The 20,292-nt window shown below is 55.2% G+C and overlaps 2 non-coding genes across 2 annotated transcripts; both read left to right on the top strand.

Moving 5' to 3' along the window:
- The first annotated feature begins 330 nt into the window (after positions 1–330).
- Positions 331–482, top strand: LOC138649874 (5.8S ribosomal RNA). The gene has a single exon (XR_011315382.1). It is a non-coding gene; the product is annotated as a 5.8S ribosomal RNA (ribosomal RNA).
- Positions 483–14,048: 13,566 nt separating this feature from the next.
- On the top strand, positions 14,049–14,200 carry LOC138649873 (5.8S ribosomal RNA). Its single transcript, XR_011315381.1, has one exon. It is a non-coding gene; the product is annotated as a 5.8S ribosomal RNA (ribosomal RNA).
- Positions 14,201–20,292: the final 6,092 nt, after the last annotated feature.

The raw sequence follows: 20,292 nt of genomic DNA, 5'->3' as shown, positions 1-20,292 counted from the left end.
CCCGGCCTCGCGCCGACGATTGTTGCCCTGCCGCTGCCTGCCGAGGAAAAATAAGAAGCCCCCCGCGTACGCGAAAGGCCGTCCCGGGTACCATTCTCCTGTGCGCTCACACACCCCTCCCCGGGGTATGTGGGTCTGGGCGGTAGGTTGAGAAGCCTCGAGCCCTCCTTTGTTCTCCTCCCCGCTGGAGGGAGGGACGGGGAGGCCGAGCGCCCGGGCAACAGGGCCGAGATTTGAAAACAACCCTCCAAAGCATCCCAGTCTTTTGCGGCCGGCTGACACGAGAGTGAAAAGGGGGGCGCCTCCGAGTGTCCCCAAACCAGAAAGCGCGACTCTTAACGGTGGATCACTCGGCGCGCGCGTCGAAGAACGCAGCTAGCTGCGAGAATTAAGTGTGAATTGCAGGACACATTGATCATCGACACTTCGAACGCACCTTGCGGCCCCGGGGTGCTCCCGGGGCTATGCCTGTCTGAGGGTTGCCCCTCCATCTATCGCCTCCATGGCGCAGCTGGGGTCCCCTCGCAAGGGTGACAACGAGGGAGGCCTGAGGCTCCGTGCCCTGATGGTCTCTTCTCCTTTATCCCTTACGTCCCCCCAAGGCCAGACTCACCTGCCCTGGGCCCACCTGATGGGGTTTACCATCGTCACTCCCCCCGTTGCGACGTGAAACCCTGTGGCGCAATGAAGGTGAAGGCCGGGGCGCTCCAGCCGAGGTGGGATCCCGCCGCCCGCTCCGGGGGGTTGACACGGCGGGTGCACCATCGGCCCGCCTCTGTCGGGGAGGTGGAGCATGAGTGCGCGATAGGACCCGAAAGATGGTGAGCTATGCCTGGGCAGGACGAAGCCAGAGGAAACTCTGGTGGAGGTCCGCAGCGACCCTGATGTGCAAATTGGTCATCTGGGTATAGGGGCGTTTGTAGATGTGCTTGGCCCGTACGGGGATCGAACCCACGACCTTGGTGTTATTAGCACCACGCTCTAACCAACTGAGCTAAATGGCCATAGGTGTGGTCCCTGGGTATAGGGGCGAAAGACTCACGGAGACCACGGGCAGACGTACAGGGGCCTGATCAACCCCTGGACCGTACGGGCTGCTGTGCCTGCCGCAGGCGAGAAGCGAGAACCCCTTCGGGGCACGGAGACTACAACCGGACGTACGGGGGTCTGACCCACCCCTGGACCGTACGGTCTGCTGGCTGCCGTGCCTGGTGCAGGCGAGAAGCGGGAACCCCTTCGGGGCACGGAGACCACAACCGGACGTACGGGGGTCTGATCAACCCCTGTACCGTACGGGCTGCTGGCTGCCGTGCCGTCCTCAAATTGCTTGGCCTAAACAAAAGTCAATTTTTTGTGACAACAGTGATGACCGTGACATAGCACTGGAGGTGTACCCCAAGACAGTGACCTAAGTGTGGGTGAAGTCTGTGGTTCATGGGCGGAAAGTTGAATTTTGGGTGAAAAACCATACTTTCACACTTTGAAAATTTCAGACATGTGTCAGACTTCCAGGCAGGGGGAAACCGCTGGAGGTGTACCGAGGACACTTCCAGAAGCCTGGGGAAGCTTTTCTGGAAGAGTCCTTGACACTTGGAAAATTTTGGGCAATTTTCTGAGAAAAAAAAAAATCACATTTCCCCTTACCCCCCACCCAAGAGGGGCTTCAATATGTTGCAGAGTACCCCGAAAGGGTCCCCAAAGTGGGAGAAAAGTGAGGCAAGTCAAAGAGGCAAAGATGAATGTACATTTGAATAATTTTATTAATGTCAGATAAAAATTGACATATTCACAAGGGCTTTGTTCTCCTGATTGGGATGAGCCGAATATTCTTGAGACTATACTCCTCAGTAGAATCGGATGACTCGGTATCACTTTCCGTGAGGTCTACCACCTCGTTATCCAATTCACTGGTTGATGCCATTACTGGCGACATAATTTTTGCGTCCTCATGATTTCCTGCGTTGAACACTAGCTCTTGGGCACGGCACATATCGGTCAGGGTCTTCTCCCGGTAAACTCTCTCGGCCACATCGTTTGTATGTGCCAAGTAGCGTGCAAACAAGCGCTTTTCGCAATCTGTGTATTGTGACAAAGTCCATGTCTCGCAAATCCGCCGTACAAGGTGGCTGGTGATGTTTGGGAGGTTGTAGCTACGGAGGAAAGCACATTGTTAGTACTGGTTGCTACTTATGGCTGTGGGTCACTTGACTTGTGGCTACCTTACCTTGAATGGTATCGTCTGAGTCTCATGGATGGATTTTTTATGACCTTCCCGGTACACGTCACGAAAAAGTTTGTGATAATCTTTCGGCCAAAGGTAAAGACCGGTCTGACATATTCCGCATACGCATTGAACCACTGAAAAAGAAAAAAAAAATATATATGTTACTCTCCAGTCTGGGGGCACCCCTCCAAAAGGTTTTACATGGGGACAAGAGAGTGTTTTGCTCCCCACAATGAGTGGGGTTGCCTGGGTTCCCTGGCTTTGAGAAAAGCTTACCGATTCCTCTTCCTCTGAAAGTACAAAAGTTGCTACCTGAGAGGTGGAGCACTTGTGAGTCTTCACACCCACAATTGTCTTGCGTCTTCCTTGGTACGTGTGATGGATCCTCTCATTCCACTCTGAAACCTACGATGTGAAAAAAAAAGGTGGAAAAATATTGAACCGGTTCAGCAAATACCGCTGACCCACAGGGCCCGACGACTTACCGTCATGTTACGAACAACACCTGGTCTTTGGAGATGTTTTAGAATCAGAAGGGCCTCGAGGTACAGTACCACTTCCCGGCGATCTACTTCTGATCCGCCATCTGTCACAGCCTCGATGCTAGCTAGAAATGTTGGCCTTGCCTCCTCCAGTATAATCTGGCAGTCCTTGGGTGACTTTGATGGCTTCATCAATAGATCGTACCTGTGGGGAAAAATAAAGGCAATTAACCAACATCCAAGGTTTGGTAACAATGCGCTGAATATTGGCTCTTTTGAACGGTGTACCTTTTACTTACAGACTCTCGGCAGGCTCCCTTGTACAATGATTTCTGAAGGTCTGTTGTAAAATTCATGAACACTTCGCATGCCTTATAAAGTTGAGGATTCTCTAGTCTCAGTTTGGTAGCCCTCATCTGATACATGGTAAATCTCCGTATATGCTTCAACATTTTGAGGGAGGTCTGGCTCGATAGATGGAGTTTTCCAAGTTGTTGAAAAAAATTATTAACCTGGTTTGGTTTTACGAGGTACTCCAGAGTTACAGATTTTGGGTTCACAAAAAATAGAAACCGTGCTACGTTTGATACCTCCTGTTGACAGTTTGGGACCCCATGGGTAACTGTTAGGTACGAGTGGAACCCCTTTAACATGGGGTGATTCAATGAGTGACGCTTGTACAATCCGGCGGCCTTGGTAGCCGTGCGGTTTTTGTCTTTCCATTCCCTTTTCTGGATACTTAAATTGCTGCCATCCATGACCTCCTCATTGCCTATGCGGTCAGAAATGCTCCCTGTGTGGTCAGGCTCAGGGCACGGGTCTCCCTCCCGACTGTCTACCGGCCGTAAAAGGAAAGGCACATCCATCTCATCCGAATCTAGCTTTGGCGTGGGGCATGGGTCTCCCTCCCGACTGTCTACTGGCCGTAAAAGGAAAGGCACATCCATCTCATCTGAATCTAGCTCTGGCGGGGGGCACGGGTCTCCCTCCAGACTGTCTCCCGGCCGTAAAAGGAAAGGCACATCCATCACATCTGAATCTAGCTCTGGCATGGAGCCTGGGCGGAGCTCCGGATTGTCAGTTGGTACCTGAGCGGGCCCTTCACAGGTCAGTGGTGTGATTTGTGACTCAAACCTAGGCTTGTTTTCTATCAAAAAGCCGCGACCTTCTAAGAAGGCTACAGTCTCCTCCAAGGATTGGAGGGGCTTGAGCTCACTGAATTGGATTGTTGTCCCCTTGTTGGCGATACAGCGAAGTTGATACTTTGCGGAGGCTATGGCGGTTTTTATCTCCGAATCACCGTGTGACCTCAGGCATACCCTTCTCAGATGTGTGGATATATATTTGGTTACCCTGTGGCACACGGGGCATGTAAGTGGTGTCCGTGGGTGCCTGCGGGGGAGACACAAGCAATAAAACCGGTCACCTTGCCAGCAAGTGTACAACTCCACTACAAGGTACATTCATGTGTCTCTACGTGGCCGACAAATGTCTTCTACTCACCGCTCCATTGCGAAGGGTTTCCCGCAGTCAAACAGAGCGTCTCGTAATAGTTTATTAAAGTGCCGTGTTTCTCTGTGTCTTGAACTGTGGCAAATGATTTTCCTCCGCGCGAGTCAGCCACGCAGGTGAAAGACGCCAGCTGAGGTGATTGAAATTAACCGGATGTGTTTTGCCGTACTCTGATATAGGTCACCACGGGGGTTGAGTCAGCCCAGGGGGTGGCACCTCCACGGTCGCTAAACATCCGTAGGGTTGATGATATATCCCTCACCTGATCCACCTGCTGTAATCACCTATACGGCATCACGGGGGATGACTCAGCCCCAGGGGTGGCACCTGACCGGATCCACCTGCCATAATCGCCTATACGGCATCACGGGGGATGACTCAGCCCCAGGGGGTGGCACCTACACGGCTGTCGATCAGTCATATCTGTAACGGATTGGGTACTAACTGGATCCATCGATCCCAGTCAAAGCACGGTGGCTCACTTGTTAGCGCTGCGGCCTTGCCGAGCTGGCGTCTCGGGTTCGAATCCTGTTGTGTCATACATTCAGAAAGGGAAAAATCTCAGGTGTTATGTCAAGGACACTTCCTTAGACATTTTTAGAAAAATTTTGAGACAATCCCGATTTTGTAAAAAAAAAAAAATCTCACATTTTCCCTACTTCAACCTCATGGGTCGTCAATATGTTGTAAAGTACCCCAAGATAGAGACCCAAGTGTGGGTAAAGTGTCTGGTTCATGGGCACAAAGTTGAATTTTCAGTGAAAATTTGTCGGAAATCCGCTGTGGACATTGGCTGGGCGCGTGACCCGAATGAGAGAGGCGAATCTGGGTGACCCGAGCTTGGCAGGACCCTTCCCACGGGGGTCCTGGTTCTCTGGAGGTAATCACTGTCAGAAGGGCACATCTTGAGTCCTCACCCAGGTGAGGGCTCTCGGAAGGCGGACGCCCTTCTGTCTTTGTCCCCCCAGAGCAGGCTCGGTGTTTATCGGAAGTCTTCTGCGGACGTTGGCTGGGCGCGTGACCCGAGTGAGAGAGGCGAATCTGGGCGACCCGAGCTTGGCAGGACCCTTCCCACGGGGGTCCTGGTTCTCTGGAGGTAATCACTGTCAGAAGGGCACATCTTGAGTCCTCACCCAGGTGAGGGCTCTCGGAAGGCGGACGCCCTTCTGTCTTTGTCCCCCCAGAGCAGGCTCGGTGTTTATCGGAAGTCTTCTGCGGACGTTGGCTGGGCGCGTGAACCGAGTGAGAGAGGCGAATCTGGGCGACCCGAGCTTGGCAGGACCCTTCCCACGGGGGTCCTGGTTCTCTGGAGGTAATCACTGTCAGAAGGGCACATCTTGAGTCCTCACCCAGGTGAGGGCTCTCGGAAGGCGGACGCCCTTCTGTCTTTGTCCCCCCAGAGCAGGCTCGGTGTTTATCGGAAGTCTTCTGCGGACGTTGGCTGGGCGCGTGACCCGAGTGAGAGAGGCGAATCTGGGCGACCCGAGCTTGGCAGGACCCTTCCCACGGGGGTCCTGGTTCTCTGGAGGTAATCACTGTCAGAAGGGCACATCTTGAGTCCTCACCCAGGTGAGGGCTCTCGGAAGGCGGACGCCCTTCTGTCTTTGTCCCCCCAGAGCAGGCTCGGTGTTTATCGGAAGTCTTCTGCGGACGTTGGCTGGGCGCGTGACCCGAGTGAGAGAGGCGAATCTGGGTGACCCGAGCTTGGCAGGACCCTTCCCACGGGGGGTCCTGGTTCTCTGGAGGTAATCACTGTCAGAAGGGCACATCTTGGGTCCTCACCCAGGTGAGGGCTCTCGGAAGGCGGACGCCCTTCTGTCTTTGTCCCCCCAGAGCAGGCTCGGTGTTTATCGGAAGTCTTCTGCGGACGTTGGCTGGGCGCGTGACCCGAGTGAGAGAGGCGAATCTGGGCGACCCGAGCTTGGCAGGACCCTTCCCACGGGGGTCCTGGTTCTCTGGAGGTAATCACTGTCAGAAGGGCACATCTTGAGTCCTCACCCAGGTGAGGGCTCTCGGAAGGCGGACGCCCTTCTGTCTTTGTCCCCCCAGAGCAGGCTCGGTGTTTATCGGAAGTCTTCTGCGGACGTTGGCTGGGCGCGTGACCCGAGTGAGAGAGGCGAATCTGGGTGACCCGAGCTTGGCAGGACCCTTCCCACGGGGGGTCCTGGTTCTCTGGAGGTAATCACTGTCAGAAGGGCACATCTTGGGTCCTCACCCAGGTGAGGGCTCTCGGAAGGCGGACGCCCTTCTGTCTTTGTCCCCCCAGAGCAGGCTCGGTGTTTATCGGAAGTCTTCTGCGGACGTTGGCTGGGCGCGTGACCCGAGTGAGAGAGGCGAATCTGGGTGACCCGAGCTTGGCAGGACCCTTCCCACGGGGGGTCCTGGTTCTCTGGAGGTAATCACTGTCAGAAGGGCACATCTTGGGTCCTCACCCAGGTGAGGGCTCTCGGAAGGCGGACGCCCTTCTGTCTTTGTCCCCCCAGAGCAGGCTCGGTGTTTATCGGAAGTCTTCTGCGGACGTTGGCTGGGCGCGTGACCCGAGTGAGAGAGGCGAATCTGGGTGACCCGAGCTTGGCAGGACCCTTCCCACGGGGGGTCCTGGTTCTCTGGAGGTAATCACTGTCAGAAGGGCACATCTTGGGTCCTCACCCAGGTGAGGGCTCTCGGAAGGCGGACGCCCTTCTGTCTTTGTCCCCCCAGAGCAGGCTCGGTGTTTATCGGAAGTCTTCTGCGGACGTTGGCTGGGCGCGTGACCCGAGTGAGAGAGGCGAATCTGGGTGACCCGAGCTTGGCAGGACCCTTCCCACGGGGGGTCCTGGTTCTCTGGAGGTAATCACTGTCAGAAGGGCACATCTTGGGTCCTCACCCAGGTGAGGGCTCTCGGAAGGCGGACGCCCTTCTGTCTTTGTCCCCCCAGAGCAGGCTCGGTGTTTCTCTGTAGGATGTCCCCACCGGTTTGGTTTTTGTGTTCCGAGATGTATCCTTGCAGCTTGGCCGAAACAAACATTTGCCGTTTTCGGTGGCGACAGCCATGACCGCGGCGAAGCACTTTGGGCGCGGCCGGGATGCGCACACCCCGCTCACCACGTTTCAGTCGCTGGCTGAGTGGACTCCGTAGGGGGGCTTAATAGTCGGCCCTGTGGAAGTCGGAGGGGGGCTTAATAGTCGGCCCTGCGGAAGTCGGTGGAGGGCTTAATAGTCGGCCCTGCGGAAGACGGAGGGGGCTTAATAGTCGGCCTGTGGAGGTTGTCTGTGGGCTTAATAGTCACCCTGAGTACGCCATAGCGACTCTCCAAGGTGGGGGCACAGTGTGCGTTCCATGGGCGGAAAGTTTAATTTTGAGCGAAAAACCGTATTTTCGCACTGTAAAAAATGTCAGACTTCCAGGCGGGGGAAAACCGCAGGAGGCGTACCGAGGAGGCTTCCAGGAGCCTGGGGAAGATTTTCCAAAAGTGTCCTTGACACTTAGAAATATTTTGAAAAAAATCACGATTTTGTGAAAATTGACACGTTTCCCCTACTTCCACGCCAGGGGGGCGTCAATATGTTGTGAGGTACCCCAGGACAGTCGCCTAAATGTGGGTGAAGTTTGCGAGTCACGGGCGCAAAGTCGAATTTTGGGTGAAAAACCGCGTTTTCATACTCTAAAAATTTCAGACAAGTGTCAGACTTCCAGGCAGGGAGAAACCGCAGGAGGCGTACCGAGGAGGCTTCCAGGAGCCTGGGGAAGATTTTCCAAAAGTGTCCTTGACACTTAGAAATATTTTCAGAAAATCACGATTTTGTGAAAATTGACACGTTTCCCCTACTTCCACGCCAGGGGGGCATCAATATGTTGTGAGGTACCCCAGGACAGTCGCCCAAATGTGGGTGAAGTTTGCGGGTCATGGGCGCAAAGTCGAATTTTGGGTGAAAAACCGCGTTTTCATACTCTAAAAATTTCAGACAAGTGTCAGACTTCCAGGCAGGGGGAAACCGCAGGAGGCGTACCGAGGAGGCTTCCAGGAGCCTGGGGAAGATTATCCAAAAGTGTCCTTGACACTTAGAAATATTTTCAGAAAATCACGATTTTGTGAAAATTGACACGTTTCCCCTACTTCCACGCCAGGGGGGCGTCAATATGTTGTGAGGTACCCCAGGACAGTCGCCTAAATGTGGGTGAAGTTTGCGAGTCACGGGCGCAAAGTCGAATTTTGGGTGAAAAACCGCGTTTTCATGCGCTAAAAATTTCAGACAAGTGTCAGACTTCCAGGCAGGGGGAAACCGCAGGAGGCGTACCGAGGAGGCTTCCAGGAGCCTGGGGAAGATTATCCAAAAGTGTCCTTGACACTTAGAAATATTTTGAGAAAATCACGATTTTGTGAAAATTGACACGTTTCCCCTACTTCCACGCCAGGGGGGCGTCAATATGATGTGAGGTACCCCAAGGCAGTGACCTAACTGTGGGTGAAGTTTGCGGGTCATGGGCGCAAAGTCGAATTTTGGGTGAAAAACCGCATTTTCATACTCTAAAAATTTCAGACAAGTGTCAGGCTTCCAGGCAGGGAGAAACCGCAGGAGGCGTACCGAGGAGGCTTCCAGGAGCCTGGGGAAGATTATCCAAAAGTGTCCTTGACACTTAGAAATATTTTCAGAAAATCACGATTTTGTGAAAATTGACACGTTTCCCCTACTTCCACGCCAGGGGGGCGTCAATATGATGTGAGGTACCCCAAGGCAGTGACCTAACTGTGGGTGAAGTTTGCGGGTCATGGGCGCAAAGTCGAATTTTGGGTGAAAAACCGCATTTTCATACTCTAAAAATTTCAGACAAGTGTCAGGCTTCCAGGCAGGGAGAAACCGCAGGAGGCGTACCGAGGAGGCTTCCAGGAGCCTGGGGAAGATTATCCAAAAGAGTCCTTGACACTTAGAAATATTTTCAGAAAATCACGATTTTGTGAAAATTGACACGTTTCCCCTACTTCCACGCCAGGGGGGCGTCAATATGATGTGAGGTACCCCAAGGCAGTGACCTAACTGTGGGTGAAGTTTGCGGGTCATGGGCGCAAAGTCGAATTTTGGGTGAAAAACCGCATTTTCATACTCTAAAAATTTCAGACAAGTGTCAGGCTTCCAGGCAGGGAGAAACCGCAGGAGGCGTACCGAGGAGGCTTCCAGGAGCCTGGGGAAGATTTTCCAAAAGTGTCCTTGACACTTAGAAATATTTTGAGAAAATCACGATTTTGTGAAAATTGACACGTTTCCCCTACTTCCACGCCAGGGGGGCGTCAATATGTTGTGAGGTACCCCAGGACAGTCGCCCAAATGTGGGTGAAGTTTGCGAGTCATGGGCGCAAAGTCGAATTTTGGGTGAAAAACCGCATTTTCATACTCTAAAAATTTCAGACAAGTGTCAGGCTTCCAGGCAGGGAGAAACCGCAGGAGGCGTACCGAGGAGGCTTCCAGGAGCCTGGGGAAGATTATCCAAAAGAGTCCTTGACACTTAGAAATATTTTCAGAAAATCACGATTTTGTGAAAATTGACACGTTTCCCCTACTTCCACGCCAGGGGGGCGTCAATATGATGTGAGGTACCCCAAGGCAGTGACCTAACTGTGGGTGAAGTTTGCGGGTCATGGGCGCAAAGTCGAATTTTGGGTGAAAAACCGCGTTTTCATACTCTAAAAATTTCAGACAAGTGTCAGGCTTCCAGGCAGGGAGAAACCGCAGGAGGCGTACCGAGGAGGCTTCCAGGAGCCTGGGGAAGATTATCCAAAAGTGTCCTTGACACTTAGAAATATTTTCAGAAAATCACGATTTTGTGAAAATTGACACGTTTCCCCTACTTCCACGCCAGGGGGGCGTCAATATGATGTGAGGTACCCCAAGGCAGTGACCTAACTGTGGGTGAAGTTTGCGGGTCATGGGCGCAAAGTCGAATTTTGGGTGAAAAACCGCATTTTCATACTCTAAAAATTTCAGACAGGTGTCAGACTTCCAGGCAGGGAGAAACCGCAGGAGGCGTACCGAGGAGGCTTCCAGGAGCCTGGGGAAGATTATCCAAAAGAGTCCTTGACACTTAGAAATATTTTGAGAAAATCACGATTTTGTGAAAATTGACACGTTTCCCCTACTTCCACGCCTGGGGGGCGTCAATATGATGTGAGGTACCCCAAGGCAGTGACCTAACTGTGGGTGAAGTTTGCGGGTCATGGGCGCAAAGTCGAATTTTGGGTGAAAAACCGCGTTTTCATACTCTAAAAATTTCAGACAGGTGTCAGACTTCCAGGCAGGGAGAAACCGCAGGAGGCGTACCGAGGAGGCTTCCAGGAGCCTGGGGAAGATTTTCCAAAAGTGTCCTTGACACTTAGAATTATTTTGAGAAATTTCCGATTTTGTGAAAAATGACCCCTTTCCCCTACTTCCACCCTAAAGGGGCGTCAATATGTTGTAAAGCACCCCGAGACAGAGACCTAAGCGTGGGCAAAGTTTGGGTCTGATGGGTGGAACACTGAAAAAAACGCGATTTTCCACTTAGAACAAACATAGAACTTTCAGACTTCCAGGCGGGGGGAATGCTCTGAAGCTGTACCGAGGACACTTCCATGGCCCCCGGATCGATTTTCAAGAACGAGTCCTTGGGACTTTGAAATTTTTCGGCGATGCGTTTTTGGCTTCCGGGAGCCGCAGAACGTTGGGAAATTCGTTCCGCTCGCCGGCTCCAGGTGTTTCGGGCTAGTCCAGGCCCCAGCTACGCCGCCTGGCCGCCAAATTTCGCAAAATCGAAAAAAAAAAAAATAGAACCGGAATGAGGAATTTCTGGCCGCCGGATCCGCCGCACAGCTCCAGGAAGTCGGACACTTTTCGGCTTCGCTCCCTTAAAGTGTGGGTCGGTGTTTCGCCATGCAAATACCCACTTTTGCACACCAGCTGCAGGATATAGGAGAGAGGGGTACCTCTCGGGCCCGACTGATTTCCGATGTTTTCGTGGTTCCTCAAGTCGGGTAGGCGGTTTGGCGAGTACCCCCCTGTTTGCATGGAAGTCCGCCCTCGCGTCGACACCAGGCTTCCGCGGCTCCAGGGGGACTCTTGCCGGTCGTCTGCCCCAAGTCAGAGACGCGTTTCCCGGGTCGCCTGAGCCTGAACGGACCCTCCCCAAGCGTGTTCTGGTTCTCCGAGGGTGACGGATGTCAGAAGGGAGGCAGATCTGGAGTCTTCGTCCCGAGGAGGGCTCCAGGAGGGCGGATTGCACCCCCTGACTCGGTCCCCTCAGAGCAGGCTTGGCGTTTCTCTGTGTCGGATGTCTCCCGCTTCCACGCCACCGGGGAGACCTATGAGAGAATCGCACTGTGACCCGGATTCCGTCTCGAGGGCGCCCGTAGCGTGTCGGAGAGGGACCTCCAGGACTATCGGGCATGTTTCTTCCCCGTCTCCCCGAGGGGAAGGATGGCAGCGGGTGGGGTTTCTCACCCATGCCCCCCACCGGCTCTTCCTCCGATCGATTTGGCTCAGCGCTCCCGGGTGGGGAGGTGGTGCCGCTCGCTCGGCCCGGGCTTTGGAGCCCGCGTCGGTCTAAGGCGGGCGGTCTCCTTCCTCTTTTACCCCCCCGGGATTCAGGCACGCATCCTTGGGCGTGCACGCCGGCAGTCGCCTCCCGTTCGCAGGACGGTGGCTGCCGTGCAGAGGGGGAGTTTGACCCGAACTGTGGTACGGCAGGGGTCCGACGACCCGCGCGGGCGAATGGCGGGGCGCCCACCCACCTCGGCGTGGGGGCCCGTCGTCCGAATCGCTCCCCGCGCGGGGTAGCACAACGATCTTCTCCGAGGGCGGCCCTTTGACTTCCAGATGCGCAGCTCGCCCGCGGAGGCCCGTGCCGACCCCCACCCAGCGTCCGATGGGCGGCCTCCGCGGTGGGCATCGGCGAGAGCGGCGGCGGTGGGTGGCGCTTCCACGCCACCGCCGAGCTCCGCGTTCTCCAGTCTTTTCCCGAGCCCCTACGATAGTGGGGGGATGACAGACGCGTGGGGAGGCAGGCGGAGTGGGTTCTCACCGCGTGGTGTGCCCGGCCGAACGCCGTCGCCTTCCCCGCTCGTCCGACGTCCTCCGAGGCGGCTCGGAAGGGAGCGCGAGAGGGAGAGAGCGAGAGAGAGAGAGAGAGACCAAGCGGACGCCCCAGAGCGAGAAGGGAGGATGGAAAAGGGAGAGACGAGTGGGGCAAAAAGAGTTTTGGCGAAGGGGAGTACCCGGCGAACTGCCGCCCCGGGCTTCTTCTGTTCTCAACAGCGGAGGCACGGCTTTGGGGGGGAGACGCCGCTCGGTTGGGGCTCCTTTGAGGTTACGGGCAAGAGCCCGGGACGAGGGACTACGCCATAGGGCGACGCCGACACGGCCAGGCCAACTGCGCCCCCCGTGCGACCTCCGCGTCGCTGGCGGGCTCTGCGCCTGAGCCGCGGTGGACCCTGACGGCCAGCCCCCCTCTCCCACTCCTCGCGCCCGTCCGCCGGTGGGTCGAGGACCCCCCGTGGCGGAGGCAGGTCTAAGCCAGACGGAGGCCCCGCATAGGCCCCCCACCGCCCTGGCCCCTCTCCCCAGCAGCGACTCTGTGTGTCGCCCCGGGAGCGGTGGGTCACGAGGCAGGGTGGCCGTGGCGTCCTCCGAAGGCCAGTCACCTACGGCCCTCCCCGTGCAAGGGGTGGTTTTTACAACAGATGCCCTCCGATTGGGAGGCCGGGTCTAAGCCAGATGGTGGCGCCGCATAGGCCCCCCACCGCCCTGGCCCCTCTCCCCAGCAGCGACTCTGTGTGTCGCCCCGGGAGCGGTGGGTCACGAGGCAGGGGAGCCGTGGTGTCCTCCGGAGGCCAGTCACCTCGCCCTCTCCGTGCAAGGTGGGTTTTTTTCCAGACACCCTCCGCATCGGCCGCCTCGCACCGTACAGCGTGCACGATCTCCCCAGTGGCACTGCACTCGCCGTTCAGGCTCCTGTTTTCCTCCGGAAGGTGACGCCCCGGGATGCCCGCCTGCCGGCACGGACGACGAGGAGGATTTCCCTTCCTCCGGGTGCCCTTCCCGCTGCGGGGCTTCCTATCTGGCTTCTCTCCCTCGATTGATTAAGTCCCTGGCCTTTGTACACACTGCCCGTCGCTACTACCGATTGGATGGTTTAGTGAGGTCCTTGGATCGGCCCCGCCGGGTTCGGCCAAGACCCATGGTGGAGAGCCGAGAAGACGATCGAACTTGACTATCTAGAGACAGTAAAAGTCGTAACAAGGTTTCCCTAGATGAACCTGTGGAAGGATCTTTAATGGGCGAGTGAAAAATACCGATGAGGTGCAGATCAGGAGGCCAGCCGCCCGCCAAATCCCCGAAGGGTACCGAACGTGATGGGGGCGGTGGTAGGTCTCTTTCTGCTTCGCCAGGGCGCTCCGCAGGGTGGGGACGGTGAGGGCACGTGAGGACAGCGGGCGGGCGACGTCGGGAGGGTGCGGGGAGCCCCTCTCGCTCCGTCGCCCAGGAAAAAGACGCCCGGCCTCGCGCCGACGATTGTTGCCCTGCCGCTGCCTGCCGAGGAAAAATAAGAAGCCCCCCGCGTACGCGAAAGGCCGTCCCGGGTACCATTCTCCTGTGCGCTCACACACCCCTCCCCGGGGTATGTGGGTCTGGGCGGTAGGTTGAGAAGCCTCGAGCCCTCCTTTGTTCTCCTCCCCGCTGGAGGGAGGGACGGGGAGGCCGAGCGCCCGGGCAACAGGGCCGAGATTTGAAAACAACCCTCCAAAGCATCCCAGTCTTTTGCGGCCGGCTGACACGAGAGTGAAAAGGGGGGCGCCTCCGAGTGTCCCCAAACCAGAAAGCGCGACTCTTAACGGTGGATCACTCGGCGCGCGCGTCGAAGAACGCAGCTAGCTGCGAGAATTAAGTGTGAATTGCAGGACACATTGATCATCGACACTTCGAACGCACCTTGCGGCCCCGGGGTGCTCCCGGGGCTATGCCTGTCTGAGGGTTGCCCCTCCATCTATCGCCTCCATGGCGCAGCTGGGGTCCCCTCGCAAGGGTGACAACGAGGGAGGCCTGAGGCTCCGTGCCCTGATGGTCTCTTCTCCTTTATCCCTTACGTCCCCCCAAGGCCAGACTCACCTGCCCTGGGCCCACCTGATGGGGTTTACCATCGTCACTCCCCCCGTTGCGACGTGAAACCCTGTGGCGCAATGAAGGTGAAGGCCGGGGCGCTCCAGCCGAGGTGGGATCCCGCCGCCCGCTCCGGGGGGTTGACACGGCGGGTGCACCATCGGCCCGCCTCTGTCGGGGAGGTGGAGCATGAGTGCGCGATAGGACCCGAAAGATGGTGAGCTATGCCTGGGCAGGACGAAGCCAGAGGAAACTCTGGTGGAGGTCCGCAGCGACCCTGATGTGCAAATTGGTCATCTGGGTATAGGGGCGTTTGTAGATGTGCTTGGCCCGTACGGGGATCGAACCCACGACCTTGGTGTTATTAGCACCACGCTCTAACCAACTGAGCTAAATGGCCATAGGTGTGGTCCCTGGGTATAGGGGCGAAAGACTCACGGAGACCACGGGCAGACGTACAGGGGCCTGATCAACCCCTGGACCGTACGGGCTGCTGTGCCTGCCGCAGGCGAGAAGCGAGAACCCCTTCGGGGCACGGAGACTACAACCGGACGTACGGGGGTCTGACCCACCCCTGGACCGTACGGTCTGCTGGCTGCCGTGCCTGGTGCAGGCGAGAAGCGGGAACCCCTTCGGGGCACGGAGACCACAACCGGACGTACGGGGGTCTGATCAACCCCTGTACCGTACGGGCTGCTGGCTGCCGTGCCGTCCTCAAATTGCTTGGCCTAAACAAAAGTCAATTTTTTGTGACAACAGTGATGACCGTGACATAGCACTGGAGGTGTACCCCAAGACAGTGACCTAAGTGTGGGTGAAGTCTGTGGTTCATGGGCGGAAAGTTGAATTTTGGGTGAAAAACCATACTTTCACACTTTGAAAATTTCAGACATGTGTCAGACTTCCAGGCAGGGGGAAACCGCTGGAGGTGTACCGAGGACACTTCCAGAAGCCTGGGGAAGCTTTTCTGGAAGAGTCCTTGACACTTGGAAAATTTTGGGCAATTTTCTGAGAAAAAAAAAAATCACATTTCCCCTTACCCCCCACCCAAGAGGGGCTTCAATATGTTGCAGAGTACCCCGAAAGGGTCCCCAAAGTGGGAGAAAAGTGAGGCAAGTCAAAGAGGCAAAGATGAATGTACATTTGAATAATTTTATTAATGTCAGATAAAAATTGACATATTCACAAGGGCTTTGTTCTCCTGATTGGGATGAGCCGAATATTCTTGAGACTATACTCCTCAGTAGAATCGGATGACTCGGTATCACTTTCCGTGAGGTCTACCACCTCGTTATCCAATTCACTGGTTGATGCCATTACTGGCGACATAATTTTTGCGTCCTCATGATTTCCTGCGTTGAACACTAGCTCTTGGGCACGGCACATATCGGTCAGGGTCTTCTCCCGGTAAACTCTCTCGGCCACATCGTTTGTATGTGCCAAGTAGCGTGCAAACAAGCGCTTTTCGCAATCTGTGTATTGTGACAAAGTCCATGTCTCGCAAATCCGCCGTACAAGGTGGCTGGTGATGTTTGGGAGGTTGTAGCTACGGAGGAAAGCACATTGTTAGTACTGGTTGCTACTTATGGCTGTGGGTCACTTGACTTGTGGCTACCTTACCTTGAATGGTATCGTCTGAGTCTCATGGATGGATTTTTTATGACCTTCCCGGTACACGTCACGAAAAAGTTTGTGATAATCTTTCGGCCAAAGGTAAAGACCGGTCTGACATATTCCGCATACGCATTGAACCACTGAAAAAGAAAAAAAATATATATATGTTACTCTCCAGTCTGGGGGCACCCCTCCAAAAGGTTTTACATGGGGACAAGAGAGTGTTTTGCTCCCCACAATGAGTGGGGTTGCCTGGGTTCCCTGGCTTTGAGAAAAGCTTACCGATTCCTCTTCCTCTGAAAGTACAAAAGTTGCTACCTGAGAGGTGGAGCACTTGTGAGTCTTCACACCCACAATTGTCTTGCGTCTTCCTTGGTACGTGTGATGGATCCTCTCATTCCACTCTGAAACCTACGATGTGAAAAAAAAAGGTGGAAAAATATTGAACCAGTTCAGCAAATACCGCTGACCCACAGGGCCCGACGACTTACCGTCATGTTACGAACAACACCTGGTCTTTGGAGATGTTTTAGAATCAGAAGGGCCTCGAGGTACAGTACCACTTCCCGGCGATCTACTTCTGATCCGCCATCTGTCACAGCCTCGATGCTAGCTAGAAATGTTGGCCTTGCCTCCTCCAGTATAATCTGGCAGTCCTTGGGTGACTTTGATGGCTTCATCAATAGATCGTACCTGTGGGGAAAAATAAAGGCAATTAACCAACATCCAAGGTTTGGTAACAATGCGCTGAATATTGGCTCTTTTGAACGGTGTACCTTTTACTTACAGACTCTCGGCAGGCTCCCTTGTACAATGATTTCTGAAGGTCTGTTGTAAAATTCATGAACACTTCGCATGCCTTATAAAGTTGAGGATTCTCTAGTCTCAGTTTGGTAGCCCTCATCTGATACATGGTAAATCTCCGTATATGCTTCAACATTTTGAGGGAGGTCTGGCTCGATAGATGGAGTTTTCCAAGTTGTTGAAAAAAATTATTAACCTGGTTTGGTTTTACGAGGTACTCCAGAGTTACAGATTTTGGGTTCACAAAAAATAGAAACCGTGCTACGTTTGATACCTCCTGTTGACAGTTTGGGACCCCATGGGTAACTGTTAGGTACGAGTGGAACCCCTTTAACATGGGGTGATTCAATGAGTGACGCTTGTACAATCCGGCGGCCTTGGTAGCCGTGCGGTTTTTGTCTTTCCATTCCCTTTTCTGGATACTTAAATTGCTGCCATCCATGACCTCCTCATTGCCTATGCGGTCAGAAATGCTCCCTGTGTGGTCAGGCTCAGGGCACGGGTCTCCCTCCCGACTGTCTACCGGCCGTAAAAGGAAAGGCACATCCATCTCATCCGAATCTAGCTTTGGCGTGGGGCATGGGTCTCCCTCCCGACTGTCTACTGGCCGTAAAAGGAAAGGCACATCCATCTCATCTGAATCTAGCTCTGGCGGGGGGCACGGGTCTCCCTCCAGACTGTCTCCCGGCCGTAAAAGGAAAGGCACATCCATCACATCTGAATCTAGCTCTGGCATGGAGCCTGGGCGGAGCTCCGGATTGTCAGTTGGTACCTGAGCGGGCCCTTCACAGGTCAGTGGTGTGATTTGTGACTCAAACCTAGGCTTGTTTTCTATCAAAAAGCCGCGACCTTCTAAGAAGGCTACAGTCTCCTCCAAGGATTGGAGGGGCTTGAGCTCACTGAATTGGATTGTTGTCCCCTTGTTGGCGATACAGCGAAGTTGATACTTTGCGGAGGCTATGGCGGTTTTTATCTCCGAATCACCGTGTGACCTCAGGCATACCCTTCTCAGATGTGTGGATATATATTTGGTTACCCTGTGGCACACGGGGCATGTAAGTGGTGTCCGTGGGTGCCTGCGGGGGAGACACAAGCAATAAAACCGGTCACCTTGCCAGCAAGTGTACAACTCCACTACAAGGTACATTCATGTGTCTCTACGTGGCCGACAAATGTCTTCTACTCACCGCTCCATTGCGAAGGGTTTCCCGCAGTCAAACAGAGCGTCTCGTAATAGTTTATTAAAGTGCCGTGTTTCTCTGTGTCTTGAACTGTGGCAAATGATTTTCCTCCGCGCGAGTCAGCCACGCAGGTGAAAGACGCCAGCTGAGGTGATTGAAATTAACCGGATGTGTTTTGCCGTACTCTGATATAGGTCACCACGGGGGTTGAGTCAGCCCAGGGGGTGGCACCTCCACGGTCGCTAAACATCCGTAGGGTTGATGATATATCCCTCACCTGATCCACCTGCTGTAATCACCTATACGGCATCACGGGGGATGACTCAGCCCCAGGGGTGGCACCTGACCGGATCCACCTGCCATAATCGCCTATACGGCATCACGGGGGATGACTCAGCCCCAGGGGGTGGCACCTACACGGCTGTCGATCAGTCATATCTGTAACGGATTGGGTACTAACTGGATCCATCGATCCCAGTCAAAGCACGGTGGCTCACTTGTTAGCGCTGCGGCCTTGCCGAGCTGGCGTCTCGGGTTCGAATCCTGTTGTGTCATACATTCAGAAAGGGAAAAATCTCAGGTGTTATGTCAAGGACACTTCCTTAGACATTTTTAGAAAAATTTTGAGACAATCCCGATTTTGTAAAAAAAAAAAAATCTCACATTTTCCCTACTTCAACCTCATGGGTCGTCAATATGTTGTAAAGTACCCCAAGATAGAGACCCAAGTGTGGGTAAAGTGTCTGGTTCATGGGCACAAAGTTGAATTTTCAGTGAAAATTTGTCGGAAATCCGCTGTGGACATTGGCTGGGCGCGTGACCCGAATGAGAGAGGCGAATCTGGGTGACCCGAGCTTGGCAGGACCCTTCCCACGGGGGTCCTGGTTCTCTGGAGGTAATCACTGTCAGAAGGGCACATCTTGAGTCCTCACCCAGGTGAGGGCTCTCGGAAGGCGGACGCCCTTCTGTCTTTGTCCCCCCAGAGCAGGCTCGGTGTTTATCGGAAGTCTTCTGCGGACGTTGGCTGGGCGCGTGACCCGAGTGAGAGAGGCGAATCTGGGCGACCCGAGCTTGGCAGGACCCTTCCCACGGGGGTCCTGGTTCTCTGGAGGTAATCACTGTCAGAAGGGCACATCTTGAGTCCTCACCCAGGTGAGGGCTCTCGGAAGGCGGACGCCCTTCTGTCTTTGTCCCCCCAGAGCAGGCTCGGTGTTTATCGGAAGTCTTCTGCGGACGTTGGCTGGGCGCGTGACCCGAGTGAGAGAGGCGAATCTGGGCGACCCGAGCTTGGCAGGACCCTTCCCACGGGGGTCCTGGTTCTCTGGAGGTAATCACTGTCAGAAGGGCACATCTTGAGTCCTCACCCAGGTGAGGGCTCTCGGAAGGCGGATGCCCTTCTGTCTTTGTCCCCCCAGAGCAGGCTCGGTGTTTATCGGAAGTCTTCTGCGGACGTTGGCTGGGCGCGTGACCCGAGTGAGAGAGGCGAATCTGGGCGACCCGAGCTTGGCAGGACCCTTCCCACGGGGGTCCTGGTTCTCTGGAGGTAATCACTGTCAGAAGGGCACATCTTGAGTCCTCACCCAGGTGAGGGCTCTCGGAAGGCGGACGCCCTTCTGTCTTTGTCCCCCCAGAGCAGGCTCGGTGTTTATCGGAAGTCTTCTGCGGACGTTGGCTGGGCGCGTGACCCGAGTGAGAGAGGCGAATCTGGGTGACCCGAGCTTGGCAGGACCCTTCCCACGGGGGGTCCTGGTTCTCTGGAGGTAATCACTGTCAGAAGGGCACATCTTGGGTCCTCACCCAGGTGAGGGCTCTCGGAAGGCGGACGCCCTTCTGTCTTTGTCCCCCCAGAGCAGGCTCGGTGTTTATCGGAAGTCTTCTGCGGACGTTGGCTGGGCGCGTGACCCGAGTGAGAGAGGCGAATCTGGGCGACCCGAGCTTGGCAGGACCCTTCCCACGGGGGTCCTGGTTCTCTGGAGGTAATCACTGTCAGAAGGGCACATCTTGAGTCCTCACCCAGGTGAGGGCTCTCGGAAGGCGGACGCCCTTCTGTCTTTGTCCCCCCAGAGCAGGCTCGGTGTTTATCGGAAGTCTTCTGCGGACGTTGGCTGGGCGCGTGACCCGAGTGAGAGAGGCGAATCTGGGTGACCCGAGCTTGGCAGGACCCTTCCCACGGGGGGTCCTGGTTCTCTGGAGGTAATCACTGTCAGAAGGGCACATCTTGGGTCCTCACCCAGGTGAGGGCTCTCGGAAGGCGGACGCCCTTCTGTCTTTGTCCCCCCAGAGCAGGCTCGGTGTTTATCGGAAGTCTTCTGCGGACGTTGGCTGGGCGCGTGACCCGAGTGAGAGAGGCGAATCTGGGTGACCCGAGCTT

Source organism: Ranitomeya imitator, chromosome 9, assembly GCF_032444005.1.
Source record: "Ranitomeya imitator isolate aRanImi1 chromosome 9, aRanImi1.pri, whole genome shotgun sequence".
Taxonomy (NCBI): Eukaryota; Metazoa; Chordata; class Amphibia; order Anura; family Dendrobatidae; genus Ranitomeya; species Ranitomeya imitator.
This window is presented reverse-complemented; position numbering and strand designations above follow the sequence as displayed.